The sequence below is a fragment of the Triturus cristatus genome, chromosome 7, assembly GCF_964204655.1.
Source record: "Triturus cristatus chromosome 7, aTriCri1.1, whole genome shotgun sequence".
In the NCBI taxonomy this organism is placed as follows: Eukaryota; Metazoa; Chordata; class Amphibia; order Caudata; family Salamandridae; genus Triturus; species Triturus cristatus.
In genome coordinates, this window is record NC_140590.1 from 284,515,596 (window position 1) to 284,531,261 (window position 15,666).

Genomic DNA, 15,666 nt, shown 5'->3' on the forward strand with positions numbered 1-15,666 from the left:
TTTGCTATATGCAGAAGAACTGCCAACCAACTCTAAGCCCTCGGACATTTGGGAACCTCTGACAAGGTATTTGCGTGAGCATCCGGACTTACTTAAATCGAAGCACTAAACCAAATGCTTTATTGTTGAGAACGATATTGATGTACTGTGCGAGATGTTTCAATATGTGATGTTGGATACTGTGTAATGCCTGATCCCTCACTGAACTGTAACCCAAGGGAAAGGTATGGATGTAATCACTGCTGTATAGAATTGTCAGAACTTTCAATAAAAGTCATTAAAAAATTTTTTTTTTTAAATCTTTAAAAAAAATTATAAAAAACAAAACATTCTACAGCCCAAGGGTGTCTGACATTCATACTAAAATCCATCAAAAAGCAAGCAAGACTAAGAAGATGCCACGAGAAAGAGCTTAAACGAAAATGCTGAATATAGATAGTTTTAATTATTTTCCCTAATGTGAGAAGGAATTAACATCTTGCTTTTTTTATAACTGCACCAGTAGCATATAATAACAATGTGTTTGAGTTTTATAAATAGGTTGCTTCAAGACATAAGGTGTCAGGTTCTGTGAGATAGAAGGTCAAGTGCCACTCACCTCATAAGCCGGATACAGCGGGAGCGATGCTAAGAACCCTCCCCTCCTGTGTGGTGTAGCCGCCAACCCCTTAGTAGGACGTCGAGCGAGGGACACCACCCCCAGGGGGAGAGGGAACGGATGGAATCCCTGGATAGGGGTAAGGGAAGGACTCTCGAAGGGGGTAGCACGTCTGAAGGTAACCTCACTCCTGCGCACCTCCTTAGCGACCCTGTGAAGAGATAGCAGAGTGAGAAAACCGAGGTCCAGTAGAAGAGTCCCCTCCCTTCACCCAACGCCTGGTAACACTGAGCCTTAGGTCGGGGAGTGGTACTCACGGGTTCAGCGCGGTCGCACAGGGCAGAGTCTGGGGTCTATGCCGCTCTCCGAGCCTTTCAAGCGGCTCCAAGCGCATAGAGGTTGCTGTCCGGGACGCTCTCCGAGCCTTTCATGCGGCTCCAAGCGGGAAGGAGGAGGATTCCGTAATTCTGGGGCACTGTGCAGGAGCAGCCGGAAAACAGGCGGGCTGCCCAACGAGGATGAACTCTGGCAGACCGGGGATTATGGAAATTGTTTCCCACCTCCTACAGGCTAACGCAGCGTCCGGAGAAGGCGTCCCTGCGTTCTAGCCTGTGTAGGTAGGGGGGTGTAGGCAAAGTATCAAAGCCGCAGGGCTTCGGGGGCGCCCTGAAGCGTCCGTTGCCGTGGCGGGACTCGACGGAGCACGCTCGTCTCCCCTGGCAGTGCTCGGCAGATAACGAAGACGAAGAAGCGGGAGGTTCCTAGTTCAAAACTAGGTAGCTGGTGGTTCGTTGGTTAACGAGGAACGCGAGCAGCGTTCCGGGCTCGTTCTGATTCCTCAATGGTTGACAAGCGCCGGGGCGAAGGAAGGCGGGGCCTATATAGGTCCCGTGATCGCGCCTTCCACTCGGCATGCTGGGAGATGTAGTCTTACACCCTGCGCGCGCTTCCTCGCGCCGCGCGGGTATTCCGGGTCGTGACAGAACCCCCTCCCTGCGCCCGGCGTCTCGACGGGCCCCCAGGTTTGGAAGGATGGGTGACGTGAAAGCGTCTCAGCAAGGCAGGGCAGTGTAGGTTAGCCAAGGGTTCCCATGATCTCTCCTCTGGTCCGTACCCTTTCCAGTCGATTAAGTAAAGGAGTCTACCCCTCACACGTTTTACATCGAGAATTGTCTTGACCTCGTATTCCTCTTCATCCTCTACCAGCACAGGCTGGGGTTTTGAGAGGATCCTGGTATGTGGGAGGCATGGTTTTAACAATGATACATGGAACACTGGGTGGATGCGCCACGGAGCGGGGAGGTCTAGCTACCGGATTTATCACCCTGGTTATGGCATAGGGCCCTACATATCGGGGCTGTAGACGGGTGTTGCCCTTGAACTTAAGGTGTCGAGTGTTCAGCCAAACCTTGTCCCCTACTTTGTACGCGGGTTCAGGTGCCCTTCGTTTATCTGCGTACTTTTTGTCGTGCCTCTGCGCCGCAGCTAACTGTACCTTGGCTGCCTGGAGTATGGAACGGAGGTGTGAGTGATGTTCCTGTATGGAGGGATGTTGTGTTTGTACTGGCCATTCGAAGGGTAGCATGTTTGGGTGGTGACCTAATAGACAATAGAACGGTGAGCACCCCAGAGAGGAATGATCGGCGTTGTTGTAGGTGAACTCGGCTAGCCACAACAGCCTGCTCCACTCCTCCTCATGTGACAAGGTAAAGCAGCGGAGATACTGTTCCAAGGTTTGATTCAACCTCTTCGTCTTCCCGTCTGTCTGGGGGTGGTAGCTCGTGGAAAGGCGGGCATCAATTTTCATTACCTCGCACAACGCCTTCCAGAAGCGGGAGGTAAATTGCGTCCCTCGGTCCGTGATAAGAACAGCCGGTATGCCGTGTAGGCGCACTATCTGTTGTAGGAAGATGAGGGCGAGAGATGCAGACGAAGGCAGTTTGTCGAGGGCTAAAAAGTGACCCATTTTGGTAAGGTGGTCCACTACCACCAAGATGGTATTCAGGCCCAGACTGGGGGGCATGTCCACTATGAAGTCCATGGACACCGTGTGCCAGGGAGATGGAGTATTAGGGATTCAATGCAGCGTTCCGCAGGGCTTCTGATGCAGCGCTTTTCCTTGCACGCACACCGCACACCCTGACACGTAACGTGTCGTATCTGATCTCAAGGTTGCTCACCAGAAGTAACGCTGCAGAGCTCGAGTGGTCTTGAGGGCTCCCAAATGCCCCCCTAGGGGTGTGTCATGTACCCAGTATAGGGCGTGTCGCCTTAATTCTTCCGAAGGCAGAAACAATTTGTTCTCGTGGTGCAAGAGATGTTGGGAGGTGGAGCGACGGGTAGGATGTTCTGCCACCCATGCAGGTGAGTCCATCTTGTCTGTCTGCTGGCGCACGTCCTCTAAGAAGTCGTCTACCCCTGTTGCGGCTAGAAGTTCCTCTGGAAAGGAGGCCTTTTGCAGAATGACGGGGGGTTCCTCGGGGGACTGGTCACAGGAGTCAGGAGGGGGCTGAAGTCTTGATAAGGCATCTGCCTTTCCATTCTGCGGCCCTGGTCGGTATCGAATCACAAAATCATAGTCGGAAAAAAATAGCGACCAGCGGAGTTGTCTGGGAGTAAGAGCCCTGGCTGTTTTTAGGAACAGGAGATTTCGATGGTCTGTATATCTCCACCGTATGTCGCGCTCCCAGTAGGTGGTGCCGCCATTCCTCACATCCTTTCTTAATCGCCAGCAGCTCCTTATCAGTGATGCTGTAATTAGTTTCACAAGGGGAAAGTTTTTTGGAAAAGAAGGCGATGGGGTGTAGTTGGCCCGTGTCCGGATGACGTTGCGATAGGATTCCTCCCACTGCAAACTGTGATGCATCGGACTCCAGTACAAAGGGCTGCGCCGCGTCTGGATGTCGTAACACAGATGCCGTGGTGAAACAACGCTTCAAGGCATGGAACGCTCGTTCCGATGCTTCCGACCACTCAAACTTCGCTCCTTTTTGCAGTAACTGGGTAAGAGGCTGGATTATATGAGAGAAGCCTTGGATGAATCGCCGGTAGAAATTGGCAAAGCCGAGGAAGCTTTGCAAGGTCTTCACTGTGGTGGGTGTTTTCCACTCGATGATGGCTCTCGTCTTTTTGTCATCCATGCACACTCCACCAGGGCCGATGACATACCTCAGGAATTCTACCTCTGGAACGTGAAACAGGCATTTTTCCAATTTAGCGTAGAGGGAGTATTGCTTCAGGCGTTCCAGTACCGCTGAGACATGGCGCACGTGCTCCTCCCTGGAGGCAGAATAGACTAGGATGTCGTCTATGTAGACGATACATGAGACGTCCAAAAGCCCTCTCAGCACTTCGTCCATGAAGAACTGAAAGGCGGCGGGGGCGTTACAGAGACCGAACGGCATGACTCGGTATTCATACAGTCCGAATTTTGTTCTGAACGCCGTTTTCCACTCGTCCCCCCGCCTCACCCTTACAAGGTGATACGCACCCCTGAGGTCCAGCTTGGTAAAGACCTGGGCTGACTTCAACTGGTCCAACAGTACTGGAATTAGAGGTAGTGGGTACCGATTCTTCACTGTCACTCTGTTGATGGCGCGGTAGTCAATACACGCCCTCAATCCCCCTTCCTTCTTCGGTATAAAGAAGATAGGCGAGGACGCGGGAGAGGAAGAGGTGCGTATAAATCCGGAGGCCAACACTGTCTGCTAGGTATTGCTGCAGGTACGTTGTTTCGGCTTCGGTGAGGGCATAGACCCGGCTGCAGGGAATGCTGGCCCCCGCTTCCAGTTCGATGACGCAATCATACTCCCGGTGGGGAGGCAGCTGGCTTGCTTCTTGTTTGTCGAACACTGCCTTGTATTCGTCATACACTTCAGGTAGTGTTGATAGACAGCACACCGCTGATTCCGAGCCTGCGCTAGCGAGCATTGCGGCTGGACTGACTGTGGGTAGGGTGCATTTCTCTGCCATCATGGTACAGTGGTCCCGACAAAAAGGTGAGTTCAGAGTCACCGTGCGAGCTGCCCATCTCACCAGAGGGTCGTGTAGCGTTAACCACGGCATTCCTAGGATCAGTTTAAATTGGGGGGCGTCGATCAGATCGAAGCTTATGCGTTCCACATGGTTTTCTCCGATCTGCATCCGGACCGGATGTGTATGAAACCGCACAGGCCCTGACGTCAGTGCCGATCCGTCCACGGCCTTCACCCTCTCAGGCGCCTCCTTTTGATCACACGGCAAGTGAAGTTCTTTGGCGTACTTTTGGTCTATAAAGTTGCCAGTAGCCCCCGAGTCCAATAAGGCATGGACAACCACTGATATCTCTGAGGGCAAGTCCAGCACAGCACAGATGTTCATGTGGGCTACGGATGACTGCAAAGTGTTGGCTACTGCGGGTGAGACCTTGGTGACCGTAGGCCTCAAACAGGGGGTCTCCGCCATGCTTGAGGACGTCAGTTTTCCGGATACTCGGATGCTGTGTTCACCACCGGCAGGGTCTTGTCCCCGGGTCTTCCTGGGCCAATTGTTTTCATCCGGCTCTTACATTCCTTGATGAAGTGCCCTGGTTTCCCGCAGTATAAACACAATTTCTGGCTTCTCCTTTTCTCTCTTTCGGCTGGACTGAGGGGGCCTCTAATTCCCCCAATCTGCATGGGCTCCACCCCATCACTTGGGGGGCTTCGTTCTTCAGGAACTATACGAAGCCTCGAAGGGGCGAACCTTGGTTCCGCTCTCAGCTTGTCTCCCTTCCGCTCCTGAAGACGGTGGTCTAGTTGAACGGTCAGGTCGATTAGTTCATCACACGTGGCAGGTAGTTGAACCACTTGGGCCAGGACGTCCTTCAACTCCCCTCTCAATCCCTGATAAAACAGCGACGTCCTCTTTTCCTCGGGCCACTCCGTTTCCACGATCAGCCGGTTGAAAGTGGTGATGTACGTAAGCAAGTCCTGTGTACCTTGCTTAAGGGAAAGGAGTTCTTTATCCAGGGACAGCTGATGGCCTTTCCGGTCGAATAGCCGTCGCATCTCCACACAGAAGTTCGGGAAATTGTATAACACGGGGTCGTCGCGTTCTATCAGGGGAAAAGACCAGTTCGCTGCGTTGCCTCCGAGGTAGGACAGCACAAAGGCAGTTTTTGCTTGATCCGTCGGAAAGACAGCGGGTTTGCATAGAAAATGCAGTCTACACTGTCCCATGAATACCCCGAATTTCTTTGGGTCGCCAGAGAATCTTTCTGGAGGGGCAAGGGGCAGGTGCATGGGTTGTATGACATGTATAGGTGATGAACCCGTTTGTGGCACGGAAGAGAAGGAGGTGTGCGGGAAGACCCCTGTGCCCTGTCCCCCTACGGAAGCGGTCGCTCCCCCATCCGTAGCGGGCATGTGCGAAGTGAAAGGGGGGGGCAGAGTCCAGCCCCTGATGTATGAGCTTCCCACAGCCCCTGTTCCCTTTTGGCGGGAGAGGCCTGCCACCTCTCTTCTCATAGTGCCCATCTCTTGCTTAAGCGTGGCGTTTTCTGCCCGGAAGGCATCTACCTCCCCACGCAAGGCAGTTAAGGTCTCTAATATTGCGGTTAGGGTGGTATCCGCATCCATCGCTCAGGCTGTAGGTACCCGTGGGCTTGTCAACCTGTCAGGTTCTGTGAGATAGAAGGTCAAGTGCCACTCACCTCATAAGCCGGATACAGCGGGAGCGATGCTAAGAACCCTCCCCTCCTGTGTGGTGTAGCCGCCAACCCCTTAGTAGGACGTCGAGCGAGGGACACCACCCCCAGGGGGAGAGGAAACGGATGGAATCCCTGGATAGGGGTAAGGGAAGGACTCTCGAAGGGGGTAGCACGTCTGAAGGTAACCTCACTCCTGCGCACCTCCTTAGCGACCCTGTGAAGAGATAGCAGAGTGAGAAAACCGAGGTCCAGTAGAAGAGTCCCCTCCCTTCACCCAACGCCTGGTAACACTGAGCCTTAGGTCGGGGAGTGGTACTCACGGGTTCAGCGCGGTCGCACAGGGCGGAGTCTGGGGTCTATGCCGCTCTCCGAGCCTTTCAAGCGGCTCCAAGCGCATAGAGGTTGCTGTCCGGGACGCTCTCCGAGCCTTTCATGCGGCTCCAAGCGGGAAGGAGGAGGATTCCGTAATTCTGGGGCACTGTGCAGGAGCAGCCGGAAAACAGGCGGGCTGCCCAACGAGGATGAACTCTGGCAGACCGGGGATTATGGAAATTGTTTCCCACCTCCTACAGGCTAACGCGGCGTCCGGAGAAGGCGTCCCTACGTTCTAGCCTGCGTAGGTAGGGGGGTGTAGGCAAAGTATCAAAGCCGCAGGGCTTCGGGGGCGCCCTGAAGCGTCCATTGCCGTGGCGGGACTCGACGGAGCACGCTCGTCTCCCCTGGCAGTGCTCGGCAGATAACAAAGACGAAGAAGCGGGAGGTTCCTAGTTCAAAACTAGGTAGCTGGTGGTTCGCTGGTTAACGAGGAACGTGAGCAGCGTTCCGGGCTCGTTCTGATTCCTCAATGGTTGACAAGCGCCGGGGCGAAGGAAGGCGGGGCCTATATAGGTCCCGTGATCGCGCCTTCCACTCGGCATGCTGGGAGATGTAGTCTTACACCCTGCGCGCGCTTCCTCGCGCCGCGCGGGTATTCCGGGTCGTGACATAAGGTGTATTTGTTTTTCCTTAAATTGCTGGTGCCAATTGAGATTTTTAGTTTCTAGATAAAACATGTTGAAGCATGAATATGAGCTGCTCCAAATGAAATGCATGTCAATGTACATTTGCATTACAATGGAATTATTAATGTTAAAAACTATTATGGAATATGTGTAAGTCAGCGGATCGCAAAACCACTCCCATATTAGCTCAAGAGGGACAGTTGTGGCCCGTCCACTCTGATTGGTAGATTCATCCTGATCCGCAGAAAATTGATGGAGAGAGCCAGGGATGCCGCTGGCTTGAATGCCAATTTGAACTTTGATAATTACAGTACTGACAGCAAGAGAACAGCCTAGGGCGCTTGAACACCATAACCTGCCTTAGTGGTGGACGACTAGTTTAGAGATAAGTGCAAAACAGGTTCTAGAATCCAGGCGAAAGAGAGGTGAGTGAGAAGTGGGAACCAAGAGGAACCCATTCTCAGTTGGATTTACCTTCTAGTGCATTGAGGAGAGGTGTGGCTGAGAGGCTGGAGTGGAGATCCATAGTACAGGTTATAGCAGCATCTGCAACAAGGAGCATCAGCTAGCGAGGCAGATGTGAGGTCAAGGCAAGCTCTCAGATTGGCTCCCAAACCAACATAGGCTTCACTTGACCAGTCAGGCTTTACCTCAGTCATACATAAAGGGTAATGATTATCTCATGTTCTGCTTCCAGGTTTAGGAATTAAAGGGCCAGTTTTTCACAGAATATATGCAACGCAGTGCAGCACCCAAAGAGACTGTGCTGCGTTGTGTGACCGGGAGGGAGCACGAGAACACCAAATCTACAGAGATATGTCTCTCTCCTCCCTTCTCCCTAGCGCCCGCACTAATTTCAGCTGTCGTGCGCCACAGAGACACCTTTGCGCCATAGGGCTAATGTGTGTGCGTGAGTCTAGCATAGGTTTTGTACAGGAAGAATATCCTTCCTGGACAAAATGCCATGCCTAGCCAAGTTTAAATGTTGTTTCCCACTTTGTATGTGTGCTGCACAGTGCAGCGCGCATGCAAAGTCGGAAAAGAGAAATAAAGACATTTCTCCTAATAGCGCCTCCTTTGAATAGGCGTTAACTTTTGGCTCTCAACCCTGACTATAATTCTTTGTAGATAGGGTTTGCGTCAAATGGCATGGGTGGTTGCATGGGAACGCCCAAGTACCCATCCATGTAATGCCCTCTTGCTGCTAAGTAACACAAAGAAGTGATTTGCGTTGCTTTGCACTACTTTTAGGGTACTTTCCAGGGCAAAACAAGTTTTGCGCCAGTATGCGAATTGCCCCAAAAATATTTTGTGCCAGTTAGCACCACTTTTGTGATGCTAACTCGGCGAAAATCTATCCCAAAGTTTTGTGTGTTTGCATCCCACCACTGTCCTTTTTGTATGGTGCTTGTCTGCCCCCAGGGGCTACACTTTTAAAAAGCCTTGGATGTGGATTCTGGTCCCTTGTTAGACGTTGACTTGCTTGTCAGTAAAGTTCATGCATGCATGAACCAAGCAGAGAATTCAGGGACAAAAGAAGGTATTTCTTAATCAAGTTGCTAACTGTACAGAGATGAATAGGTTTAGAACAGAACTGTGACTAAATGCATCCAGTCTGCCCAGACTCACTCACTTCTCTTGCAAGGGCCAGTATCCCCTGAGGGACAAAGCGTCCTTCACCCATTCTCAAACTAGATGAGAGGTGGAGACTCCGAATGTATAGCAAGACAACACCCGGCAGATAACACTGGATACAAATAATTATTATGAATGTCGCGTTAAAAAAACAGTCAATATGAATGTATGAATGCAATTGATACCCGAATAGGTCACTCACAGTTTATGATAGTAGCAGGTTATATATCCTAGGACTATTAATAGTGTTCAAAATGCAGAACACAACATTACAGCCAGGGGTAGGATGAAGAACCACTACGACTTTGACCTCGGTCTAATTTTAGGTAAAAAAACACACATACACACACACACTAATAGAAACTAACATAAAAGAAAATAATTATTTACTAATTCGCCATCAAGTTATGAATGCACTTCCCTGTAGATATTAGGATGCCATGCTGGATTAGATAGTTGCCTAGATTTAGGTAAAGAATGTTACATTAGTCTCACCTGGATCCCACTATGGCCAGAAACAATGAGACTGCATTTGCCATAAGACTGAAAACAGGATCCCCTGTCATGCGGCAGCACACGAGAGGAACGCCCACACACAAATGGCTGCTCCAATCTGCCCCTCCAATGACCGGTGACGACAAAAAATGACCCCTCTTTTCATGCAGATGTCACTGGGCAGAGCGAGGATAACACTGGTCGTTGCATTGTGTAGCAGGATCCCCATCCAGAATCACCACCTCTGTCTATTTAAGGGTGAGCTCAGCACATCTGGATTTCATCCAGCACCCACCAGCTGACAGTATTGTAAATTCCTTCTTGGGGTCCCAGTCTGAGTAATGGCAAGCAGAGCCACACATCAGGGAGTCCAGGTGTACAATCAAATCTAAAGTTAAACACCCTAGTAGGCATCCGAAGGGCTGTAGATTTAATTTAGAGAGAACCGGATATGGGCCTGGGCTCTGCTAGTCACTCTCTTACTAAGGTTTTCAATAAAGAAAGTGGTGGGAGACCCTCTGAGTGTCGCACCATCAAAAACAATATGGTCAATGATTGAACTGTACACCCAATTCGCCCTGGCACTTCAGGGGGGCTAAATGTTTGACTGTGCCAATTCTTGCTGATGAATGAAGCATTTTGAGGACATGCCCACTGCCACACCATCATTCCGTTTTTGACTGCTTAGAGTTTGTCAAGATCAGAAATAAATACAGATTTTGTACCAATATTATAAACGGTCTTTTAGTGTGCCTCTCAGGGGGCTGGTAGAGCGGCGGCCAAAGGAGAGGTTAGCGGGCTAGTTCCTGACGCGGATAGCATAAAAACTCAAGCTGATGCGACTGCGCAGCGCTGTTTCCTGGTCGTGTGTTGTGTTCAATACCCACCAGGACTATTACCTCGTTTTTAACCTGCACTGAATTTTAAATTTACCACTTTCACTTGCGCAGTTTGCACCTACCAGATAGCCTGATTTTTTGTTGCTCACGGTGTCCGACCGCAGACGCTGCCTGACGCTGTCCGGCTTTGTTGCTGGGACAGGGGGCCGGTAGAGCGGCAGCCATTGGGGAGGTTAGCGGGCTAGTTGCTGACGCGGATAGCATAAAAATGCACGCTGACGTGACCGTGCAGCGGATGCGCGCAGCGGTCGCACCGCTGGCGCGCCTAAGGCAAGCCCGTCTGCGTCCGTCCGCGCTCGGCCCGGGCTCAGGGCCAGCCCCCCTGGACCTTTGATGTCGGACCGCCTGAGATACACCAGTGACACTCTCAAGAGATTGGACCCAGAAGGGGGTAAGGCGCACTGCCCTAGATTTTCCCCTAGCATTTAATCAGAAGCCCTGGCGGAAATCTGTACAAACTGCCATTGTGCACTTCCACATATTCTGGCGCGTCCTAGTAACCATCCCTCCAAGTTAGAAAAAGGGTTATGCAAGCAGGGATTTGCTCCAGAGTTTAAATGCCTACTTCTTAACGTGAGATCACTAGTCAGACATAGTATGGAATGCGTCGTATTCATAGAGGAACATAGCATCATGATGGCATTTATAACAGAGTCCTGGACGGATAACGCCTCAGGTCCAGACATTGTTAAAGCATCACCCCCAGACTTTCTCTGCTATACGTTGGACAGACTGCTAAGGAGGGGGAGGGCTGGCAGTCATCAGTCATAAAAGCCTGGTGCCCTCGTTCGTCGCAGCCTCTAACCCAGCCTGTGAAGCACTGTCAGTTAGTGGGCAGTTCTCCCCTTAGGACACTTTTAAAGCTATGCTTATTTACTGGGCCCCGGGCCCTAGAGGTGGATTCCTTGATTCCATTGGGACGCTGCTGGAAGAGGAGTTATGTGCCAAATCATTTACAATCCTGGGGGACTTTAATTTTCATCTTGAGGAATCCACGGATTTGGATACCTCAAGACTGACACAAAATATATTGGGAGGGGAGCTTGAGCAGCGGGTAGATGGCCCCACACATGTGGTAGGGCACACGCTGGATGGAATTTTTACAAATTCCACCAATCTATCCATGAAGGAGGTCCTGCCTCTCTCTTGGACGGATCATGCCGCTATTATTTTCTCCATTTCTCAGACCCCAGTTAATCCAGCCATACGAAGGCCCAGGGAGAAGAAGATAGCCATCAGGGCCTGGAAAAAGATTGATAGTTCCAGCTTAGAGAAGGCCCTGAAAGATACGGTCCCGAGTCTTCCCAGTAATGTAGAGGAGGCTACGATGGCCTATGGGAATTGGATTGAGGCCGCCTGTAGTAAATTGGCCCCGGTCATATTGTACACCCCTAGACAAGGACTCCCCTCAGCGCCCTGGTTCTCCGACTATTTGCAGGAGCAGAAAACAAAGTGTAAGAGGTTGGAGCGGATCTGGAGGAAAGGATATAGCACTACCAATAAGGAAGCATATAAGGCCAGCCTCTCAACCTACAAAAAGCTACTTCAGGAAGCCAGAACAGATCATGGAAGCTAAATCCTCTTCCAAGGAACTTTTCAGAACCATGACAAATCTTATGAACCCTCCCAAACCTATTACTCATAGTAGCCAAGCATTCTGCAACGCCCTAGCCTCTTTCCTTCTTAAGAAGGTGGAAGGCATATTCTCTTCTTTTAGCAATCAGCAGGACAAGGTTAGGGATTTGGCAATAGGGCCTGACCCCGAGGTAGTCAACAATGCACTCACCTTAGAGAGCTTTACAACATTGGAAGTCAAGGAGATTACCAGTCTACTGATGGGTTGTAGTTCCAGATCCCCTCTGGACCCTTGTACGGCAGCGGTAATTTAAAACTCCCCCGAGGTCATTGCTACCACCCTGATGCCTTTGCTGAATCTCATACTGGGATCAGGTCAGTATCCAACAGCTTGAAAAATAGCCTCTATTTTGCCATTGATTAAAAAAACAAATCTAGATCCCAGTGATCCAAATAGCTATAGACCCATCTCCCGACTTCCACTACCTGCGAAAATAATGGAGAAGGCTATTAATGTGCAACTTAGTTCGTTTTTTAAAACAACAATACGCTTGATCCATCTCAGTATGGGTCCCGAGCGGGACATAGCACAGAGCTAGCGCTGATTAAAGCAACGGAGGAGGTTCTTGAGGCGGTGGACCAGGGAGGCTCCGCCATCCTGATCTTGTTGGATCTGCCAGCAGTCTTCGACACGGTCTATTATGAGGTGCTGATGGGCCGTTTGTCGAAGGTGGGAGTCAGGGACAAGGCCTGGAACCTATTGAAATCATTCCTGGCTGACAGATTACAAACGGTGGAGCCAGGGAGGGACAGGTCAGAGTCATTTTCTCTTCCCTGTGGGGTGCCACAGGGTTTGTCCCTCAGCCCAACGCTGTTTAACATATATGTGAGCCCACTGGCAGCCCTCATAAGATCCTTTGGGCTGCAATTGACATTTTATGCAGACGACACACAAATCGTGCTGTCCCTTTAGCGGGATAAAGAAGCTGAGACAGCCGTAAGATGCCACGACTGTATGAAAGCAGTAACAGGCTGGATGTTGGCAAATTGCCTGAAGCTTAATGCAGGCAAAACAAAGGTGATTATGTTTGGGAACAACCCTAACCTCTGGTTGAGCGACTGGTGGCCCAAGGAAATGGGCACCCCCCGATCCCCCACGCGTAAAGCCAAGAATCTGGGGGTGATCGTGGACAACACTCTGTCGTTTGGGGACCAGGTTAGTGGGTGGTTTCGACAAGTTTTTTCATTCTCAGAACTTTGAGAAAAATAAAATGCTTCTTGTCAGAAGAAAGTTTCAGGACAGCTGTCTCAGCCCTCATTCTGTCCCGTCTGGACTACTGCAACAGCCTCTACCTGAATATTCAAAAGAAATATCTTAACAGACTCCAAATGGTGCAGAATGCGGTCGCAAGGCTGCTAACAGGCACTCCCAGGTTTGCATGGGTCAGAAATGGCCTGCGATACCTGCATTGGCTTCCTATAAAACAACGGGCCCAATTCAAAGCATTATGTACGGTTTTTAAGTCCCTGACGGGCAGTGGCCCGGAATAACGAAGAAATCACCTTCAATGGTATGTCCCTGGGAGAATGTTGCGCTCCATGGAAGCAAAGCAAGTAATTGTTACAAGGGCGAAGAAAGGCAATTGGGGTGGCAGGAGTTTCATTGTAGGTGCTACGAATGCCTGGAACAAGCTTCCAATGCATCTTAGGCACTCCACGGATCTCCTCTCGTTCAGGAGGGGGTTGAAAACGTGGTTTGTTAACAGAATAAGCTCAGTGCAGAGAGACTCCAGTGAGACAGCGCCAGGACACCCTCGGGTAAAAGTGCGCTTTAAAAGCCTAAATAACATAGCATAACTTAACTTGCCCAAGAAAGAGGTTTAGAGATGGTAGTTTTTGAGAACCATATACAGTTTCTTTATGAGAGGTGTCATGATGGTTGTCTGGGGGGACATGAGAGCATCACCAGACTCCCTAAAGGTATTTAAAGTTTCACATCAAATGTTGTAAAGGGTCTTTAGAAAGCTTCTATGGCCAACGGTCTAGTAGGAAGACCGAACTTGTATATTTTAGGTGATTTTATTTACCGACGTTAGACAGAGGATGATGAATGCTGGTAACTGAGCCATAGCTGAGCGTACATATCAGGTAGCTGAGGAATCTCTCTTTTATAATGTGACGATCTTTAGCCCAGACATGGAGGGAAGGTAATATCTGGGTATTGTAATGGTAACTTTGTATGCTCTAATCAATTCTTTCCAAATATAAAGCAATTCAAAACTTGTGTCACAAAACTTGTGTGATAAATCATTTAACATTTCTGATAAATTATAAGCTCTTATCTAGATTCTGTATTAAACTTTGTCCTTAAGACAGCCTGTCTTTCTCTGCTGTGATTCTAGAGATCAGTTGTATTACTGGTCTCTGTGAGTTTTATTAACTGAAAACATGTGGTTGATCAAGCCGCTACCTTAAAGGGCAGGGCCAGGGTCTTAGGTATGTCTGCCCTGAAGACTTGTAGACCTTCCTGGAGGTCGCCTATTGATGCTGCCTGTGAGCCTGGCGTGAAGGTGCCGAAGGCTTCTGAGTAAGCCGTTTTCAAGAGTGGGATTTCTTGATTACTTTGGATGGGACTGGTTTATGAAGAGACTTGGATGCAGATAGAGAGAAATCTGTTAGTTAATGATCGGAACAACCCCATTTGGACCAGGGATGGTGATCAACTGTAATGGCTGCTTCTGCACCAAAACCAAAATGAGTATTAAGGATAGATATTTGAAAACATACTGTGATGCCAGCAGTTCAAGGCTAGGCAGAAGCCTACGAGAGCCCTGATGATCTGGCTGATTGCCCTGGTATTGTGATCGCTCACGACTAGATGCTTAGATTTAACAGCAAGCTGCAGAAAAACTGATCAAAAAAGGTTTCACGAGACATTCAAAGAGGCTGGACTATACACTGAGAAAGAGCTGCCATGTTAAACAGGACGAGGCACTACAATGATCAAACAAGGGGTTAGTTCTGGCGGCCTAGTGCGTTCGTGGATGTAGTGGAGGAGAGCTGGAGGTGAACTGGGTGCGTAGAGCAGTTAGAACCCATTATTGGTGAGGCCTCATGTATTGAGCTGTGTCTGGTTCATGCGCCGCATCATGTGAAGCAGAAACAGGAGGGACGTCTATGGAAGTGCCAACAGAAAGGCTGTAGGATGCTGGGCTCATAAAGGATGATATGAAAGATGATATAGATCCCTGGTGTTAGAATGCCAAGCCATGCCATGGTGTGCATTGTTATTATATTGTATTATTCTTTTCTATGGCAGCCTATGCTACAATATACTGTGCTGTGTCGTACTTATAATGCATCTGCTGCCTTCTTGGCATGAAGCAGTTGTAGTTAAGCTTCTGATTCGACCTTGAATTGCAAAAAGAAATAAACTCTACCCTATATATGAAAGAAGTACACAGTATCAATAAATATTTTTGAATGCAAGCTAGAGACACACAAAAGGAAAGGAACACAAAAATGTATACATACATATGTACACAACCACTTCAATTAATATTTCATATAAATTATTTTTATTTCGTTGATTAGGATAATTGATATATACAAATATAACACATTAGAGACATTTAGTGCGACAGAATTCAAAAAACACAGGTTCCCACTCAGAAAAAACAGAGAAAGAAAAAGATTTTGCATTGAACTAGTTTCCCCATAGTCTCTACCTCTATTCTGATTTTGGGGCCCCCTCTCTGTTTATTGGCTCGACCTTGAATTGCCCCTCACTGACAG

At 49.5% G+C, this 15,666-nt stretch overlaps 1 protein-coding gene across 1 annotated transcript in view; it reads left to right on the plus strand.

The window, feature by feature from the left end:
• The window catches only part of LOC146809437 (circularly permutated Ras protein 1-like), a 293,808-nt gene that overhangs the window by 150,935 nt on the left and 127,207 nt on the right, over positions 1-15,666 (plus strand). The gene's annotated exons all lie outside the window — the stretch shown is intronic.